General features: G+C 38.9%; 1 protein-coding gene across 2 annotated transcripts in view; it reads right to left on the bottom strand.

Annotated features, from left to right (window-relative positions):
* MRPS17 (mitochondrial ribosomal protein S17) overlaps positions 1-14,926 on the bottom strand; it is a 101,237-nt gene extending 86,311 nt beyond the window's left edge. The window contains exon 1 of one of the 2 annotated variants that reach the window (XM_032430716.1): positions 14,662-14,900. The gene's annotated coding sequence lies outside the window, so the exon portion shown is untranslated. Of the gene's footprint in view, positions 1-14,661 lie in introns of both variants that reach the window. The other variant, XM_032430715.1, reaches the window with a different exon arrangement.
* Between the last annotated feature and the right edge of the window lie 7,090 nt (positions 14,927-22,016).

Raw genomic sequence — 22,016 nt, forward strand, 5'->3', positions numbered from 1 at the left:
GAAACTAACTCTTGGAATTTTTGTTTCCTGTTAGAATGGCAGACAGTTTAGAGAGAAGCCCTTTAGGACATAAGCTTAAAGGCTGGATAACTTATTGAGGAATTCAATGTAAGATTTTCTCTTTCTCTTATTGTGGCATATGGGAAGCTCAAGAAAGCTCAGTGGTTTTTAGCCCTGACTACACAACCTGGGGATTTTTTTTTTAAGATTTTATTTATTTATTTGACAGAGAGAGACACAGTGAGAGAAGGAACACAAGCAAGGGGAGTGAGAGAGGGAGAGGCAGGCCTCCCGCTGAGCAGGGAGCCCGATGCGGGACTCGATCCAGGGACTCCAGGATCACGACCTGAGCCAAAGGCAGACGCCTAACGACTGAACCACCCAGGCGCCCCAACCTGGGGAATTTTTTTAAAAAATGCCAATGCTCAGCCCCTATTCCCAGAGATTTGTTTTTCGTTTTTGTTTTTTAAAATTTTTATTTAAATTCTGGTTAGTTAACATATAGTGGGATATTGGTTTCAGGAGTGGAATTCAGTGATTCATGACTTACATACAACATCCAGTGCTCATCATAACAAGTGCCCTCCTTAATACCCATCACCCATCTAGCCCAGAGATTTGGATAAATCCAGTATTATACAAATTGGTCTGGGGTGGGCTTGGGAAACAGCATTTTAAATTCTAAAGTCTCCAAGTGATTCTAAGTAGGAAATGAGAACCACTGAGATGAGCTGATACAGAAAACATGTTGAGGGACTAATCTTCTTCTTCTTTTTTTTTAAGATTTTATTTATTTATTTGAGAGAGAGAGAATGAGAGAGAGCACATGAGAGGGGGGAGGGTCAGAGGGAGAAGCAGACTCCCTGCCGAGCAGGGAGCCCGTTGCAGGACTCGATCCAGGGACTCCAGGATCATGACCTGAGCCGAAGGCAGTTGCTTAACCAACTGAGCCACCCAGGCACCTGGGACTAATCTTATTCTTTAAGGGGATAAATTCATCCCCAAACTCAAACTCCAGAGATCTTCTTTCCTTTACTCTTTTTAAGATGATCTAAGAATACACAAAGGAGATGTCACTCTTCTCATTTTTCAGAATGTTTACCTTCCTTTTTGAGTACCTGGAATCAGTCCTCCACCAGGATTACTACACCTCTTTGCAGTTCTTAAGTTGTAATATCACCAAAGCTTTGCTCTCTTCTAGAAGGACATCGGTAGATACACTATTACTAACAGCTTCAGTGTCCTTGTCAGTCCCTGAAAGCTGATTTTCCAGTGCCTTATGGAGAATAGTCACTCTCAGGTGTTAAAGGTGCCTCATCTCTGATAGAACCTCAGGAGCCAGTGGCTATCCCCAGAATGATTTCTGCTTCTCAGGGCAGCCACTCTCAGAATCTTGCTTTGTTCATGCAGAGTTGAGATGTGGCGGTTCCTGAAGGTGGCTATTACTTTCTTTCCCCTAAAGGCATCAATCCTTCATGTACAGACTTCACTATGATATTCGAATCTCTCTCCTGGCAGGGATCTTGTAAGATACAATATCAGATTGAGCACCTGTAATGAGATGCACCAGTCAACAAAAGAAATCCAGCAGCCTCAGTCACCTCGGGACCTAGAGAGTCTGTAAAGAAACATATAAACTACCCGTTCATAAAGATAGGGCACGCTACGGTATAGAATTCCTTAAAAACAGTCAAAAAGCATTTTTAGAATTTCTCAGATTCACACATTACAAAAAGCAGAGATGTACAGATCCATCAGCTACAATAAACTTTAGCCTCAGTTCTTACCCACCTTCTCAGAAAAAAAAACATGTGGTCCTTCCTTAGTGAAAGATTTTCAGAAAGACTTTCACCAAAATTAACAAGAGAGTAAAATGTATTGAATTGCTAATAAACATGGGAGAATACATTCTTTTTCTGTTCACAAAGCTTGGCCTGGAAAATTTCTCTCAAAAGTTAGTAATGGAACTGAATAATGAAGTCATTCCTGAGAAGCAATTTTTTTAAAAAGAGAAGATTACAGTTCCAGTGGAATTGTCCTATTAGATGAGGAAGCCATTCACTGCTCAAGATATGGCATGAATCCAAAATTTTACAACCAGCTGACTAAGAAGCAGACCTTTCAGGAGTAATTTAGAAGCACTTTAAGAAGCAGGTCCTAGGGGCGCCTGGGTGGCTCAGTTGGTTAAGCGACTGCCTTCGGCTCAGGTCATGATCCTGGAGTCCCTGGATCGAGTCCCGCATCGGGCTCCCTGCTCAGCAGGGAGTCTGCTTCTCCCTCTGACCCTCCTCCCTCTCATGTGCTCTCTCTTTCTCTCATTCTCGCTCTCTCAAATGAATAAATAAATAAAATCTTTAAAAAAAAAAAAAAAAAAAGAAGCAGGTCCTATTTCACCAAGCAAAGGTCTAAAAAGGTCCTACTCTCTAAAGAGACAGACAGAATCTATGTGAATGCTCTGATGTTTCAAACCCAATCACCTCAAAACCACCTATTCACAACCAAAAAAACCCTGCATTTACCAAGTTAGGCAGAACAGGGTTTCTCCTTCATTATGTGTAAACCCAAGGAGATGAGGACTGTGTCAGATATATTATATATTCTATGCAAATTTTGTTATTTGAGAATTTTTTATGGCATCTGGTGGGACTAGGGTTCCAAAGAACACATCTTTGGAAACACTGATTTAGTTCTCAGTTTTTTGGTTTAATGAAGGATTCTAAAACTGAAGATCCCCTGGTTCACAGCCCTAGGTTCCTTCTAGTATACTTTGAAGTTCTTCTTAGCACTTGTTCTCTACCATTTTTTTTTAAAAGATTTTATTTATTTATTTGAGAGAGAGTGAGAGAGCACAAGCAGGGGGAGCGACAGGCAGAGGCAGAGGGAGAAGACTCCCCGCTGAGCAGGGAGCCTGATACGGAGCTCTAGGCGACCCTGACATTTTGACCTGAGCTGAAGGCAGATGCTTAACTGGCTGAGCCACCCAGGCACCCCTCTACCATTTTTTAAATCTGATCTCCTTTCTTCTCATAATTTCCCTTTTAATTCCTGTATTGGAAAGATACATACACAAAACTGCCCAAAACCAACCACTCCCCACCCCCAAACAGTGTGTAATTTTTCATACAATACACACATAGACTTTTCCAGAGAAGGCTGTGGGATTACCACAGGCTTTTTCAAATAAGTAACCATGATGGCTTGGAAAGTAACAAATTCCCTTGACTGCCTAAGGAATACCAGAATTATACTCAATTCAGATGAAAAATGACTTTGGACTTAACACCCTTCCCTCCAAGCTCTTCCAAAAATCTGAGTGAACTTTATCGACCGTGTAGAAAACTTCTGTAGTAGTTCTCAATCGGGGCTGTGCATTAAACTCAGCCCAGATTTTAAGTTATACATATGTAAATGTATACATGTCCAGGCTCCACCCAAGAGCTACTAAACCAGAATCTGTTGAGATGAAGTCTGGCATCTACACATTTTTTTTAAGTGCCTCACAAGTGATTCTGATGCAAGCAGGAATTCAGAGCAACTAACAGAGCCTCTCATCTCCTTAACTTCCTCAATGCCAATGATTTTCACCTTCATTCTATTTCAGTCACCTACTTCCAGTACCACAGCACTTTTGAAGTCTTTCTTACCTTATAAAACACTAGACTATGAATCAGGAGACCTTAGGTTCTGGACTGGATGGATGGGTAAGGAAATGAAGACAGGAATGGCTTAACATAATGGAAAAATAGAAAAAAGAGCAGTGTTTGTCATAGTGTGGTCTGAAGATCACTTGAATCATGCCATTTGCTGAAAAGCAGATTCACTGGTCCTATCCCAGACGTAATGAAATAGCATCTCTGGGGGGTATTCCTGGCCCAGGGACTTGCTTTAAGAAGTATTTCTTCCCTTGAATCAGACCTTTCTCTCTAGACTGACTACAGGCCCGAATCTAGCATGTATCTTCTCATTCCTCTATCTTCAACTTTATCTGTCACTTTTATTGACTCCTTCCTGTCATAATTTAAAACCTTTTACTATATCTCCCAACATTAAAAACTTTCACTGAGGGACGCCTGGGTGGCTCAGTCGTTAAGCGTCTGCCTTCGCCTCAGGTCATGATCCCAGGGTCCTGGGATCGAGCCCCACATCGGGCTCCCTGCTCTGCGGGAAGCCTGCTTCTCTCTCTCCCACTCCCCCTGCTTGTGTTCCCTCTCTCGCTGTGTCTCTCTCTGTCAAATAAATAAATAAAATCTTTAAAAAAAAAAAAAAAGAAAAAAGAAAACCCTTCTAAAAAAAAAAAAACAAACTTTCACTGACTATGTGCCCATTTGTAACTACGATCCATTCTTTTTTCAAGGCTACAACTCTTCAAAGGATTGTCAATACTTGTCTCTACTTCCTCATTACCTATTTATTTTTCGATTATCTATGACCTTTCCTCTGTTCACCATCAGCACACCACTGAAACTGCTCTGAGTAGGAATACCAAAAACCCTGATGTTGTTCAAGCAATGGAGTTCGTTACTTCTTGAGCTCTGATGGGTATCTGACACTGCGGACAACTGTGTTTTGCTTTATGTCCACCGTCTTTCTCAGTGAGCTATGCACTAGTCCCTTTTCCTCTGCTTATCATTTACAGATTGTTGTTCCTTAGGATTTTCCATTATCTATTTTTGTTCCCTCCACAGATGAAGTAAAGGCATCTTTACTTGTAAAGTATACATACAAACCTGATCACATCAGTCCTTCACTTTGAAATTCTTTAGTGGCTCTCTACAGTTCTTAGGCTGGAGTACAGGGCCATAAAAAATCCTGTGACCGCTTCCTGACTTCTCAAGCCACTCTCCTGCTTGTTTTTAAGGCTTCATTTACACTGTTCTGCTTTTAAGTCCTTAAGTGTGCCATACTCCCCTGCCCCTCCTCTCCAGATGGTACCTACTCTTCCTTCAGGTCTCAGCTTAAATCAAGGAAGATTTTGGTATCACAGACCAAGTGAGGTCCCTCATTGACATCTTCCTGTTTTTGCTAGCACTTTTTATCATTGTAATTATTTGTATAGTCATTATTTTTATTTATACCTCACCATTGTGTGATGTTAATCTCCATGAAGGCAGGAAGCTGTTCTGTCTTATTTACTATTCTACTTTTAATGCTCTCAGTATGTGGCTCATAGTAGGTACTCAATAATATTTGCTAAGTGAGTAAATAAAAGGGTTCTGGTGTTTACTCTTCTATTTTTTAATTTTTTAACTTTTTATTTTGAACCAATTTTAGACTTATAGTAAAGTTGCAAAAGCAGTACACAATTCCCACATACATTCCACCCCACTTGTCCTAATGTTAATGTTTTATAAGACCAGGGTACAATAATCAAAAGCAGGAACTTAAATTGGTATAATACTATTAATTCAAACTATTCAAAATTTACCAGTTTCTCCACTAATATTTTTTCTCTGATGCAGGATCTCACATGGCATTTAGTTGCTTTTTTCCCCCTTGGTCTTCTCCAATCTATAAGTTCCTCAGCCTTTCTGTCTTTCATGAGCTTACTACTTTTGAAGAGTACTGATGAGTTATTTTACAGGGTCCCTTAATTTGGGTTTGTCTGATGTTTTCTCATGATTGGAAAGAAGTTAAGTATTTTTTGGAATATCACAGAAGTGATTTGTATCTTTCTTAGTGCATCATATTCATGGGTTTATGCTGCTGATATGCCTCATTAATGATAATTTTAACCTTTATCACTGGGTTAAGGTGGTGTTTACCCCGTTTCTCCATTGTAAAGCTACCATCTTTCTCTTCGCAGCTAATAAATATCTTGGGGAGATACTATACAAATATCTGGATTCTTCTCAAACCCACTAATTTTATTTTATTTTCATTTTTTTAGCTTGCCTTAAGTTTTATTTATTTAAAATTTTTTAAGTTAACATATAGTGCAATATTGGTTTCTGGAGTAGATTTCAGTGATTCATCACTTACATACAACACACGATGCTCCTCACAACAAGTGCCCTCTAATACCCATCACCCACCTAGCCCAACCCCCACCCACATCCCTCCATCAACCCTTAGTTTGTTCTGTCTTTAAGAGTCACTTATGGCTTGCTTCCCTCTCTCCTTTTTTTCTTTTCCCCCTTCCCATATGTTCATCTGTTTTCTTTCTTAAATTCCACATATGAGTGAGATCATATGTGAAACCCACTAATTTTAGCATCCATCAGTGTATCTTGTCTGCAACAATTAGTAGTATGGTGTTTGCCTAATGGTGATTTCTCTATTTCTCTCTTTCCCACTAATTTATTAATTGGAATTTTTCTGTAAGGAAAAGCTGCTCCTTATCTCTTATCATTTATTTACTAATTTATTTATATCTCTATAAACTCATGAATATTTATTTTGTTTTATAAACTCCAATATTATCATTATTTATTTTATTGTACAAATTGTTTCAGTTTTGGCTAATAGAAGGCTCCTATGTTATTTTGACCAGCCTCTATCCTATTTTGAGCACTTCCTGGCACCATAAAATGTTTCAGACTCTTGTATTATCCCTGCCCAGCCCTGGAAATCAACTACCTGTCCAACAGCCAGAGTTCCTCTTATTGGAGAAATGCTTAGAAACAAAGATCTGAGTGCTAGGTGTGCTCACTGCTACTGGGGTATCATTGCTTCTAGGCCCTCTAGCAGAGATAGGAAAGATATATATGTATGCATATTAATCATACACATACATACTTCTATTGTGTTCATCTATGTATTAAATGCCATGAGTTCATACTGACACCTGATTCCAATCCAATACCTCAGGGCTCATTTTAGTCTTCTTCCTTTTGTCATTGGTAACTTCTTTCTTCAACAATAAAAAATTGTTGACTCTTAGTATCCACAATATATTTACTTATTTGTTCATTTTAGTATATACATAGTTTCAGAATTAACTCATATCCCTGTGAGAAACACATTTATTAACTTGATTACAGCATTTATGTAGTGTTCTCTTTGTCTTTAGTTATACAGTATCCAACCAAGAGAGTGTTTCCTGAAGTTACTTGAGTTTTTTTCTTTGCCACTTCCTTCAGTGTGGTTATATCATTCACTTGTAATACAGTTATATCCATTTGTTAGTATTTGTATTTATTCTCTTCTATTTACTCTCAGGTGGCTTCCTTCAGCTTTACCCACTGCCATGGTTTCACTGATCATCTCTTCTGAGCTACATAACCACATACATACCCAACTACCTTAGTGGACATCCCCAGGCATATGTCTCTCAGATTTCTCAAACCTAACATGTCCAAAACTCATTTTCTCTTAAGTCTCTTGTCATATATTTGCAAGAGAGTGAAGTATGTACGAATACCAACTCTACTGCCAAACTGATTGGGTTTGATTCCCAGCTCCACAACTTACTAGCTGTGTGAGTTTGGTTGTGTAAGTTAGTCAACCTTTCTATGCTTCACTTTCCTCATCTGCAAAACTAATAATAATAGTACTTACCTCATGGGTTTGTTGTGAGGATTAAGTGAGTGAATATTCTGAAAACATTTAGAACATAATAGCACATGGTAGCCATATTTACATGTTACATATTATTTTTACTCTCCTATTAAATTCCCTATCTCAATGAATAGCACCAGCAAGCCTGAAACCTGAATGCCATTCCTGACCTCTCTTTCTTTCCCTTAGTCTCTCTCTTCAATTAAAGTCAAACCCTGGTAAATTTATCCCCTTAAATATGTAGTGAATGCTCCATCTTCAATTCCACTACCTTGATTCAAGCCACTATCATCTCTCACTTTGACTACTGCCACACTCATCGAACTAGTCCTTAACTTTAGTCCAATATTTTCTTCATACTGTAGCCAGACTGATCTCTCCCCACACCCTTTCTCTACCTTGGAAATACCTTCATTTTATTTTCTGACAAATATTAAAACAAAGTTTTTTTGTAGATATAGAAAAGCAGAAAGAAAATCATACCATCACCCAGAGATAACCAGTTACTTTTTTGGGGATATATACTTGCAGTCTTTTTCTATGCAAATATACACACATATTATAATTATATATACATATATATATCATTATTACATATATAATTTTCTTTTTTGAAACGTGGATTTTAATTGACAATATTGTGTATATCACTTCAGGACAGAAGACAAAACTCTAAATATCATTAAAAAATTAGGGTCATACAGTCTCTTCAACAAATGGTGTTGGGAAAACGGGACAGCTATGTGCAAGAGAATGAAACTGGACCACTTTCTTATACCATATACAAATTTAAATTCAAATGGATTAAAGGCCTAAATGTTAGACCTAAAACCATAAAAAATTCTATTAGACCGCACAGGCAGTAATGTCTCTGACATTGACTATAGCAACATTTTTCTAGATAGGTCTCCTGAGGCAAGGAAAATAAAAGCAAAAATAAACTATTGGAACTTCATCAAAATAAAAAGCTTCTGCACATCAAAGGAAACAATCAACAAAAGTAAAAGGTAACCTACTGAATGGCAGAAGATGTTTGCAAATGACATACCTGATGAAGGGCTAGTATCCAAAATATATAAAGAATTTATACAACTTAACAGCCAAAAAACAAATAATCCAATTAAAAATGGGCAGAAGAAATGAGCAGGGGTGGCTGGGTGGCTCAGTCGGTTAACTGTCCGACTCTCGATTTCAGTTCAGGTCTTGATCTCAGGGTTGTGAGTTCAAGCCCTGAACTGGGCTCCACACCAGGAATATTTAAAATAATAAGTAAATAAATAAGTAAGTAAGTAAATAAATAAGAAATGAACAGACATTTCTCCAAAGAAGACATCCAGATGGCCAACAGACACATGAAAAAAATGCTCAATATCACTCATCATGAGAGAAATGCAAATCAAAACTACAATAAGATATCACACCTGTCAGAATGGCTAAAATGAACAACACAAGAAACAACAGGTGTTGGTGAGGCTGTGGAGAAAAAGGAACCCTCTTGCACTGTTGGGGGGAATGCAAACCAGTGCAGTCACTCTGGAGAACAGTTTGGAAGTTCCTCAAAAAGTTAAAAATAGAACTACCCTATCACCCAGCAATTGCACTCCTAGGTATTTACTCCAAGGATACAAAAATACAGATTTGAAGGGGTACATGCACCCCAATGTTTACAGCTGCATTATCAACAACAGCCAAACTATGGAGAGAGCCCAAATGTCCATCAACTGATGAATGGATAAAGAAGATGTGGTATATATATACAATGGAATATTACTCAGCCATCAAAAAGAATGAAACCCTGCCATTTGCAACGACATGGATGGAGCTAGAGTGTATTATGCTAAGTGAAATAAGTCAGTCAGAGAAGGACAAATATCATATGGTCTCACTCATATGTAGAATTTAAGAAAGAAAACAGATGAACATATGGGAAGGGGGGAAAGAAAAAGAGACAGGGAAACAAGCCATAAGTGACTCTTAAAGACAGAGAACAAACTGAGGGTTGATGGAGGGATGTGGGTGGGGGATGGGTGATGGGTATTAAAGAGGGCACTTGTTGTGAGGAGCATTGTGTGTTGTATGTAAGTGATGAATCACTGAATTCTACTCCAGAAACCAGTATTGCACTATATGCTAATAAAATTTAAATTAAAAAAATGGTCACTTTCCACACAGAAAAAAAAAAAAAAAAAACAAATTGTAAAAAAAAAAAAATGTGGCACACACACACACACACACACACACACACACAGAGGAATATTACTCAGCCATCAAAAAGAATGGAATCTTGCCATTTGCAACAGCATGGATGGAGCTAGAGAATATTATGCTAACTGAAATAAGTCTGTCAGAGAAAGACACATGTCATATGATTTTATTCATATGTGGAATTTAAGAAACAAAACAAATGAGCAAAGGAAAAAAAAAAGAGAAAGACAAACCAAGAAACAGACTCCTAAATATAGAGAACAAACTCATAGTTACCACAGGGGAGGTGGGTAGGGGGGATAAGGTGGGTGGGGGATAGGTGAAATAGGTGATGGGGATTAAAGAGTACACTTATCATGGTGAGCACTGAGTAATATACAGAATTGCTGGATCATTATTGTACACCTGAAGTTAATGTAACACTATATGTTAAGTATACTGGAATTAAAAATTAATAATAAATAAACATAAATATATATTTATACACATATAAATATATAAACAAGTAAATAAAAAATAAAAAAAATTAGTGTCCTAGTACAATCAATGCATGCAATAGCCAAAATTTATTTAACAACTTCATTATTAATAAACTTTTTCAGGAACTTTCTATCTTTCTTTCTTTCTTTCTTTCTGCTGTTATAGACAACAGCAAACAATGTACAGTTTTGGCATAATTCTGTCTGCGTATTTCTTTAGGGTAAATTCCTAGCAGTGGAACTGCTGGATCAAAACGAAGGTAAAAAATTATTGAGGAAGGTTGTATCATTTCACTAATTCATCAACCATATATGAGAGTGACCATTAGCCAAGACTAATAAGCATTATTCTTTTAAAATATAATACATAAACAGTATATGATTGCTGCTTTAATATTAATTCTTAGATAACATGGGAGGCAGAACTTTTATATTTTTAGCTTTCATATTTCATCTTTTATAAATTACTCTTTGTGTCATTTGTCCACCTTTCTACCATTTTGCCTTTTATTGATTTGTAAGAATTCTTTATTACAAAGTATATTGTGCTGGAAAGGATTAATTGAATGGGTCTGGGTGGTCCAAACTCTGCACATTTTAAGGAAAGGTTTTAGCCTGGTGTGGTTCCTGAGAGATAACCTATATAATGCCTTGCAACATCCTGCCTGTTAAGAGTGTCTCTGTTAACGACAGATGTTGGCGGGGATGCGGAGAAAGGGGAACCCTCCTACACTGTTGGTGGGAATGCAAGCTGGTGCAGCCACTCTGGAAAACAGTATGGAGGTTCCTCAAAAATTGAAAATAGAGCTACCCTACGATCCAGCAATTGCACTACTGGGTATTTACCCCAAAGATACAAATGTAGGGATCTGAAGGGGTACGTGCACCCCAATGTTTAGAGCAGCAATGTCCACAATAGCCAAACTATGGAAAGAGCCAAGATGTCCACCGACAGATGAATGGATAAAGAAGATGTGGTATATATATACAATGGAATATTATGCAGCCATCAAAAGGAATGAGATCTTGCCATTTGCAACGACGTGGATGGAACTGGAGGGTGTTATGCTGAGCGAAATAAGTCAATCAGAGAAAGACATGTATCATATGACCTCACTGATATGAGGAATTCTTCATTTCAGGAAACAAACTGAGGGTTGCTGGAGTGGGGGGTGGGGTGGGAGGGATGGGGTGGCTGGGTGATAGACACTGGGGAGGGTATGTGCTATGGTGAGCGCTGTGAATTGTGCAAGACTGTTGAATCACAGATCTGTACCTCTGAAACAAATAATGCAATATATGTTAAGAAAAAAAAAAAAGAAGAAGATAGCAGGAGGGGAAGAATGAAGGGGGGGAAATCGGAGGGGGAGACAAACCATGACAGACAATGGACTCTGAAAAACAAACTGAGGGTTCTAGAGGGGAGAGGGGTGGGAGGATGGGTTAGCCTGGTGATGGGTATTAAAGAGGGCACGTTCTGCATGGAGCACTGGGTGTTATGCACAGTGAATCATGGAACACTACATCTAAAACTAATGATGTAATGTATGGTGATTAACATAACAATAAAAAATTAAAAAAAAAAGAAGTGCAAATAAAACCACAGTATGATGCTACTATTAAAAAAAAAAAAGTGTCTGTTTACCTGAGGCTTTGTCAGGTCAGAAAGTTTTTGCTAAAATAGGATTTATGGTGGGATTCTTGGGCCATGTGGTATCTCTGGAGGGACTGGAGACTGAAGGTCGGTAACACAGCCGGTCAGCTATGCCTACATGACCAACGTCCAATAAATACTCTGGATGCCAAAGTTTGGATGAGATTCCCTGGTTGGCAATACTGCATATGTGTTATTACACATCACTTCTGGGAGAATTAAACACTATCTGCATGAGTCTTATTGAGAGAAGACAACTGGAAGCTTTGTACCTGGTCTCTCCTGGACTCTGCTCTCCTGCTTTTTTTTTGTTGTTGCTAATTTTAATCTGTATCTTTTCACTGTAATACTCATGCTACTCTAAGTATAACAATTTTGCTGAGTTCTGAGTCCTTTTAGCAAATCACTGAACCTGAGGGTGGTCTTAGGGACCCCTGAACACAGACAGTAAAGAGCAACTCCCTTGTGATAACATAAATAACAAATGTAGTCTCCATGTTATCATTTGTCTTTTATTCTTTGCTTTTTTTTTTAAAGAAGTTAATTTAAAAATTTTCTACATCATAAAATGTTTTTCTCCCCTGTGTAGGTCCTAAGTGTGGGTGAGGGTTTTTTTTTTATTTTATTTTATTATGTTATGTTAATCACCATACATTACATCGTTAGTTTTTGACGTAGTGTTCCATGATTCATTGTTTGTGTATAACTCCCAGTGCTCCATTCAGTACATGCCCTCTTTAATACCCATCACCAGGCTAACCTAACCCCCCACACCCCTCCCCTCTAGAACCCTCAGTTTGTTTTTCAGAGTCCATAGTCTCTCATGGTTCATCTCCCCCTCCGATTTCCCCCCTTCATTTTTCCCTTTCTGTTTTGTTTTTTCCTTACACAAGTTATACATGTTCAGAAGTTTTTTACACATTCTACATGAAAACAAAAGCACACAAAATTTGGGAGTATATGAGTAAGACTGGGTGACCTTCAACCCCTCTCCTATTCTACTTCCCTCCCTGGAAGTAATTCACCGTCAGTCATTTGGTATACATCCTTTTTTGGGTATTTATGAACATATATAATATAACCACATCCCTACTTAATGTAACTCACACCATACTATGTGCCACTGTTCTGCAGCAGCCTTTATTCCCTAAATGTCTTAGAGATCTTTCCTTGTTTGTTAACTTCAAAATAAACTACCTTATTCTATTTTATAGCAGTATAGTATTCTACTGTATGGATCTATCATAATATATTTAACCATATCCCTAGTGAACATTTAAGCTGTACTCATTTCTCACAATTGCAAATAATATTGTAATAAACGTCTTTTTACATACCTCCTTATGTACCTGTGCAAGTATTTCTGCAAGACTGATTTCAGAATGAAATTTCTTTTTTTTTTTTTTTTTTTATTTCTGAGCCAGTGTGAGCTCATTTAACATTTTGGTAGGTATTGTCAAATTGCCATTCAAAGTGTCTTCCTCAGTCTTACAATTGGTGCCCTTCCCTGGGCACTTTCCTCAACACCCTGTATCATCATTATTTTTATATGTTGCCAGGCTACTGTGTGAAAGATATCTTTGTCTTCATTTGCATTCTATGGTTACTTATGAGGTTAAGCATTAAAAAAATTTGTGCGTGTGTTTTGGTTACCTGTATTTCTTCTAAAAATTGCCTATGTGTATCCTTTGCCTATTTTTTTTTTTTTTTTTTGCTATTAACAGAGGCTCTTTACATATTATGGCCATTAATCCTTTGTCTCTTACACATGTTGTAAATATTTTCATGTGTCTTGTTTTTAGCCCTTTGTTCTTTTTGAATACAGAAATTAAAAATTTTAACATAATCAAATTAATGAATTTTTCCCAGAAGGTTTTGGGCCAGGTTTAGGTAGTTTGGTATGGCTACAGCATGATGTGCAAGGGTGGAAAGCAAAACAGTATGCAATATTAAGATCATAAAGGGCTTGGAGGGCACTTCTAAGGAAGTCGACTATTATCCTGATGGCAACAGGGAAACGTAAGTTTTCAACAACACAGTGACTTTCAACAAACATTCCTCATTTAATAATTATCTACTGAGCACCTACTAAGTACCATGATCAAATCTGTCTCTTAGAGAATTATAATTTTTGTACCTTTACATTTTTCACAATTTCAAATACATCAAAAGAAACAGACCATTATGTCAAAGGACATAATTAAGGGAGATTTGCTCTGTCACATATTCAAACGTATTTTTAATTAAAACAAAATGGTATCAGTGCAGAAACTGTCAGATCAGTGAAAGAAACTGTCTGGAAACAGATCAGGGTTTGCAGAATATACACGCCTTCAGAATATAATAAAAGTGTCATTTCAATTCAGTGGGAAAATGATTCAATATCTAATGGCAGGACAAGTGGGAAAAGGCATATTCCTATCTAACAACTTACAGCAAAATTAATAACCCAACAAAATACAGGTAGAAATGTAAAAAAGATATTAAAAAATTCTTTAAAAGCAGTAGAAAAAAATAAAGGTGAATGTTTTAATGATCTTGAGATGGGGAAAAACTTTCCATGGGGAAAAACTTTCCAAAAACGATACCCACCCTTGCCCACACAAAAATCAACTGCAGAAGATACCAGAGGAAAATACGTTTATAATCTTGGGATGGGGAGGCCTTTCTACCAGAGAAGGGGTGCGGGTCTCGGGGAAGGCTGAGGGCGCTGCTGGGGGACTCCGGGTCGAACGCGGGCGGCGACGGCGACCCGGGTACCCTCCTCGGGCCGCCGCCAGCCCCTCCCCCTCGCCAGCCTCCCGGCCCGCGGCGCGCCGCACTCACCAGCCTCCACAGACAAAGGGCGCTCTGGGCGGCTCCGCCCCCTCACGCCGCCGCCGCCGCCGCCGGGCCCGACCTAGGCGGGACAGGGTGATGAGGGCCCTACTGCCTGAGCCAATGACGCCCAGCGGCTGGGTCCCTGGGGCTGGACCAGCCGCCCGTGCCAGTCGGGATCTGACGGAAGTTTTCCAGCGATGGCGACCGCGCCGCGCTGGCTTAGGCTCCCCGATACGCATGCGCCAGCGGCGACCTAGGCGGACCGCTTCCCACATGCTGGACTCGGAACTCCCACACGCTCGCTGGTCGGCTTTCACTGGAGCGGCGCTCACCCGGGAGCCTTGGACCTCCGGCCCAGCCCTAGTAGAATTTCGCTTACGGGAGGCGGGGGTGGGGGGTGGGGCGGGGAAGGGGTGGGGGGCGAGTAGGGCCGAGGGCACTCTCACAGTCCCTACCAATGAGAATATCGGACTGCTGGGTTCCCGGCCGGTGTAGCTGCTGCATCCGGAGGAGGCGACGCCAGAAGTCCTCGCCCTTCTGAGTCCTGGAATACCCGTCCCCTGCCCCCCTTTTGTATTGAGAGACTCAAAATATAATGATAATGAATGAATACAGTTTTCTTGTTTGTAATACAGGTCTGATGAGAAGAATGAAATTCTTTTAATAGGGATAACATTTTGCTTAATTGGGATGCCACCTCCAAAATGGATCGCAACGGTTGATCTGTTAATGCTAGTCTATTTCATCCTTGAAAACTTTTTGAATAGATAGGTACTGTCAAATGCTGACATTCACAAGCCTATGATTTAAACTGAACATATTAATTGCTTGGATGGCATTCATAGAATCCCATAATTTTTTCCCCTTATATTTGCTTTTTAGCATGTCAAAAATGGCAGCTCCTCAACTACACAGTTAAATGGATTGCGAAATACAGAAATGTCCTTTGCACTTGCATAAAGCCTTTTTTAAATTAAATGAATATTCTAAATAAAATAAAATCTTTTTAATTAAATGAATATTTGACAGAGACAGAGCAGGAGACCACAAGCAGGGGGAACAGCAGTGGGAGAGGGTGGAGCAGCAGAGGCAGAGGGAGAAGCAGCAGCGCCCCCGCCCCGCCCCCCCACAAGCAGGTAGCCAGATGTGGGACTCGATCCCAGGATCCTAGGATCATGACCTGAGCCAAGGCAGTCGTTTAACTGACTGAGCCACCCAGGTGTCCCATGAAATTGAAGTTTAATCCCAGTATAGTTAAAATTAGTTTATATTACTTTCAGGTGTAAAATATAGTGATTCAACAATTCCATATATTGCTCAGTGCTTATCGTGATAAGTGTATTCATATCCTCCTCACGGATTTCACCCATCCACCCACTCACCTACCATCTGGTAACCATCAGTTTCTTATCTAGAGTTAAGAGTCTGTTTCTTGGTTTGTTTCCCCCCCCCCCCACCTTTGCTTGTTTGTTTTGTTTCTTAAATTCCACATATGAGTGGCTCTTTCCATAGTTTGGCTATCGTGGACATTGCTGATATAAACATTGGGGTGCACGTACCCCTTTGGATCACTACATTTGTATCTTTGGGGTAAATACTCAGCAGTGCAATTGCTAGGTCATAGGGTAGCTCTATTTTCAACTTTTTGAGTAACCTCCATACTGTTTTCCAGAGTGGCTGCACCAGCTTGCATTCCCACCAACAGTGTAGGAGGGTTCCCCTTTCTTCACATCCTCACCAACATCTGTCATTTCCTGACTTGTTAATTTTAGCCATTCTGACTGGTGTGAGGTGGTATCTCATTGAGGTTCTGATTTGGATCTCCCTGATGCTGAGTGATGTTGAGCACTTTTTCATGTGTCTGTTGGCCGTTTGGATGTCTTCTTTGGAAAAATGTCTGTTCATGTCTTCTGCCCATTTCTTGATTGGATTATTTGTTCTTTGGGTGTTGAGTTTGATAAATTCTTTATAAATTTTGGATACTAGCCCTTTATCTGATATGTCATTTTTTAAAATTTTATTTTATTTTATTATGTTATGTTAGTCACCATACAGTACATCATTAATTTTTGATGTAGTGTTCCATGATTCATTGTTTTCGTATAACACCCAATGCTCCATGCAATACATGCCCTCCTTAATACCCATCACCGGGCTAACTCATCCCCCCACCACCCCCAAACCCTCAGTTTTTTTCTCGGAGTCCATAGTCTCTCATGGTTTGTCTCCCCCTCCGATTCCCCCCCTTCATTTTTCCCTTCTTTCTCCTAATGTCCTCCGTGCTATTCCTTATGTTCCACAAATAGTGAAACCATATGATAATTGACTTTTTCTGCTTGACTTATTGCACTTAGCATAATCTCCTCCAGTCCCATCCATGTTGATGTAAAAGTTGGGTATTCATCCTTTCTGATGACTCAGTAATATTCCATTGTATATATGGACCACATCTTCTTTATCCATTCATCTGTTGAAGGACATCTCGGCTCTTTCCACAGTTTGGCTATTGAGGATGTTGCTGCTATGAACATTGGGGTGCATACAGCCCTTCTTTTCACTACATCTGTGTTTTTGGGGTAAATACCCAGGAGTGCAGTTGCTGGATCATAGGGTAGCTCTATATTTAATTTTTTGAGGCACCTCCACACTGTTTTCCAAAGTGGCTGTACCAACTTGCATTCCCACCAACAGTGTAAGAGGGTTCCCCTTTCTCCACAACCTCTCCAACATTTGTTGTTTCTTGCCTTGTCCATTTTTGCCATTCTAACTGGCGTAAGGTGGTATTTCAATGTGGTTTTGATTTGAATTTGCAAATATCTTCTCCCATTCTGTCAGTTGTCTTTTGGTTTTGTTGGCTGTTTCCTTTGCTGTGCAAAAGCTTCTTATCTTGATGAAGTCCCAATAGTTCATTTTTACCCTTGCTTCCCTTCCATTTGGCGATGTTTCTAGGAAGAAGTTGCTGTGGCTGAGGTCGAAGAGTTGCTGCCTGTGTTCTCCTCAAGGATTTTGATGGATTCCTGTCTCACATTTAGGTCTTTCATCCATTTTGAGTTTATTTTTGTGTGTGGTGTAAGGAAATGGTCTAGTTTCATTCTTCTGCATGTGGCTGTCCAATTTTCCCAGCATCATTTGTTGAAGAGACTGTCTTTTTTCCATTGGACATTCTTTCCTGCTTTGTCGAAGATTACTTGACCATAGAGTTGAGGGTCCATTTCTGGGCTCTCTATTCTGTTCCATTGATCTATGTGTCTGTTTTTGTACCAGTACTATACTGTCTTGATGATTAAAGCTTTGTAATAGAGCTTGAAGTCTGGAATTGTGATGCCACCAGCTTTGCTTTTCTTTTTCAACAGTCCCCTGGCTATTCAGGGTCTTTTCTGTTTCCATACAAATTTTAGGATTATTTGTTCCATTTCTTTGAAAAAAGTAGATGGTATTTTGATAGGGATTGCATTAAATGTGTAGATTGCTCTAGGTAACATAGACATTTTAACAATGTTTATTCTTCTGATCCATGAACTTGGAATGTTTTTCCATTTCCTTGTGTCTTCCTCAATTTCTTTCATGAGTATTCTATAGTTTTCTGAGTACAGATCCTTAGCCTCTTTGATTAGATTTATTCCTAGGTACCTTAGGGTTTTGGGTACAACTGTAAATGGGATCGACTCCTTAATTTCTCATTCTTCTGTCTTGTTGTTAGTGTATAGAAATGCCACTGATTTCTGTGGATTGATTTTATATCCTGCCACTTGACTGAATTCCTGTATGAGTTCTAGCAGTTTTGGGGTGGAGTCTTTTGGGTTTTCCACATAAAGTATCATATCATCTGCAAAGAGTGAGAGTTTGACTTCTTCTTTGCCAATTAGGATGCCCTATATTTCTTTTTGTTGTCTGATTGCTGAGGCTGGGACTTCTAGTACTATGTTGAATAGCAGTGGTGATAGTGGACATCCCTGCCATGTTCCTGACCTTAGGGGAAAGGCCCTCGGTTTTTCCCCATTGAGAATGATATTCACTGTGGGTTTTTCATAAAGGGCGTTTATGATATTGAGGTATGTACCCTCTATCCCTACACTGTGAAGAGTTTTAACCAAGACAGGATGTTGTACTTTGTCAGATGCTTTTTCTGCATCTATTGAGAGGATCATACGGTTCTTGTTCTTTCTTTTATTAATGTATTGTATCACATTAATTGAATGCGGATTTTGAACCAAACTTGCAGCCCAGGAATAAATCCCACTTGATGGTGGTCAATAATCCTTTTAATGTACTGTTAGATCCTATTGGCTAGTATTTTGGTGAGAATTTTTGCATCCATATTCATCGGGATATTGGTCTATAATTCTCCTTTTTTGATAGGGTCTTTGTCTGGTTTGGGGATCAAGGTAATGCTGTCCTCATAAAATGAGTTTGGAAGTTTTCCTTCCATTTCTGTTTTTTGGAACAGTTTCAGAAGAATAGGTATTAATTCTTCTTGAAATATTTGGTAAAATTCCCCTGGGAAGCCGTCTGGCCATGGGCTCTTGTTTTTTGGCACATTTTTGATTACTGCTTCAATTTCCTTAGTGGTTATAGGTCTGTTCAGGTTTTCTATTTCTTCCTGGTACAGTTTGGGTAGTTTAGATGTGTCTAGGAATGCATCCATTTCTTCGAGATTGTCTAATTTGCTGGCATATAGTTGCTCATAATACATTCTTAAAATTGTTTGTATTTCTTTGGTGTTGGTTGTGATCTCTCCTCTTTCATTCATGATTTTATTTATTTGGGTCCTTACTCTCTTCTTTTTGCTAAGTCTGGTGAGGAGTTTATCAATCTTATTAATTCTTTCAAAGAACAAGCTCTTAGTTTTGTTATCTGTTCTACTGTTCTTTTGGTTTCTATTTCATTGATTTCTGCTCTGATCTTTATTATTTCTCTTCTCCTGCTGGGTTTAGGCTTTATTTACTGCTCTTTCTCCAGCTCCTTTAGGTGTAGGGTTAGGTTGTGTTTTTCAGACCTTCCTTGTTTCTTGAGAAAGGCTTGTATTGCTATATACTTTCCTCTTAGGACCGCCTTTGCTGTATCCCAAAGATTTTGAACAGTTGTGTTTTCATTTTCATTTGACTCCACGAATTTTTTAAAATTCTTCTTTCCTTGTTGACTCATTCATTCTTTAGTAGGATGCTCTTTAGGCTCCATGTATTTGAGTTCTTTCCAACTTTCCTCTTGTGATTGAGTTCTAGTTTCAAGGCTTTGTGGTCTGAAAATATGCAGGGAATGATCCCAGTCTTCTGGTACTGGTTGAGACCTGATTTATGACCCAGGATGTGATCTATTCTGGAGAATGTTCCATGTGCACTAGAGAAGAATATGTATTCTGTTGCTTTGGGATGGAATGTTCTGAATATGTCTGTGAAGTCCATCTAGTCCAGTGTGTCATTTAAAGCCCTTATTTCCTTGTTGATCTTTTGCTTAGATGATCTGTCCATTTCAGTAAGGGGGGTGTTAAAGTCCCCTACTATTATTGTGTTATTGATGTGTTTCTTTGATTTTGTTATTAATTGGCTTATGTAATTGGCTGCTACCATGTTAGGGGCATAGATATTTACAATTGTTGGATATTCTTGTTGGATAGACCCTTTAATTATGATATAGTGTCCTTCCTCATCTCTTATTATAGTCTTTGGTTTAAAATCTAATTTGTCTGATATAAGGATTGCCACCCCAGCTTTCTTTTGGTGTCCATTAGCATGGTAAATGGTTTTCCACCCCCTCACTTCCAATCTGAGGGTGTCTTTGGGTCTAAAATGAGTCTCTTGCAGACAGCATATCTATGGGTCTTGTTTTTTTATTCAATCTGATAGCCTGTGTCTTTTGATTGGGGCATTTAGCCCATTTACATTCAGGATAACTATTGAAAGATATGAAATTAGTGCCATTATATTGCCTGTAAGGTGACTGTTACTGTATATTGCCCATGTTCCTTTCTGGTCTATGTTACTTTTAGGCTCTCTCTTTGCTCAGAGGACCCCTTTCAATATTTCTTGTTGGGCTGGTTTGGTGTTTGCAAATTCTTTTAGTTTTTGTTTGTCCTGGAAGCTTTTTAATCTCTCCTATTTTCAATGACAGCCTAGCTGGATATAGTATCCTGGCTGCGTATTTTTCTCGTTTAGTGTCCTGAATATATCATGCCAGTCCTTTCTGGCCTGCCAGGTCTCTGTGGATAGCTCTACTGCCAATCTAATGTTTTTACCATTGTAGGTTACAGACCTCTTTTCCCAAGCTGCTTTCAGGATTCTTTCTTTGTCTCTGAGACTTGTAAGTTTTACTATTAGATGTTGGGGTGTTGACCTATTTTTATTGATTTTGAGGGGGGTTCTCTGTGCCTCCTGGATTTTGATGACTGTTTCCTTCCCCAAATTAGGGAAGTTCTCTGCTATAATTTGCTCCAGTATACCTTCTGCCCCACTCTCTCTTTCTTCCTCCTCTGGGATCCAAATTATTCTACTATTGTTTCATCTTATGGTATCCCTTATCTCTCGAATTCTCCCCTTGTGATCCAGTCGTTGCTTATTTCTCTTTTTCTCATCTTCTTTATTTTCCATCATTTGGTCTTCTATATCACTAATTCTCCCTTCTGCCTCATTTATCCTAGCAGTTAGAGCCCCCATTTTTTATTGCACCTCATTAATAGCCTTTTTGATTTTGACTTGGTTAGATTTTATTTCTCCAGAAAGGGGTTCTCTAGTATCTTTTTCAAGCCCAGCTAGTATCTTTTTAATCGTCATTCTGAACTCTAGTTCCGACATCTTACTAGTGTCCATGTTGATTAGGTCCCTGGCAGTTGGTACTGCCTCTTGGTCTTTTTTTTTTTTGAGGTGAGTTTTTCCATCTTGTCATTTTGTCCAGAGAATAGATGAATGAGAGAACAAAATGCTAAAAGGGTAACAACAACCCCCCAAAAAAAATACACTAAACAAATCAGAAGGGACCCGAATCCAGGGGGAAAAGAAAGAGAAAGAAAGAAAAAAAAAAGAATATGTTCAGGCTGGTGAATAGATCAGTGCCACACACTAGATTTTGGGTGTATTTTGGACTGTTAGAAGAAACTCCCAAAATTTTAAAGAAAAACTTACATATATACACACAAAATAAGATTAAATACAATGAAGGGATAGGATGTGACTGTAAAGATGCTAATTAAAAAAGATTTTTAAAAAGGAATTGATAAGGTAAGATGTTGGTTGAAAAAGGAAAGAAGAAAAATTTAAAAAAAGAAATAGAAAAAGAAAAAGTAAAATTAAAAAATTAACTTTGAAAGACTAAAGAATCATGGGGAAAAAGCCATGAATTCTATGTGCTGTATTCCCCTAGCGCTGGAT

Source organism: Phoca vitulina, unplaced genomic scaffold, assembly GCF_004348235.1.
Source record: "Phoca vitulina isolate PV1807 unplaced genomic scaffold, GSC_HSeal_1.0 scaffold45, whole genome shotgun sequence".
Classification (NCBI taxonomy): domain Eukaryota; kingdom Metazoa; phylum Chordata; class Mammalia; order Carnivora; family Phocidae; genus Phoca; species Phoca vitulina.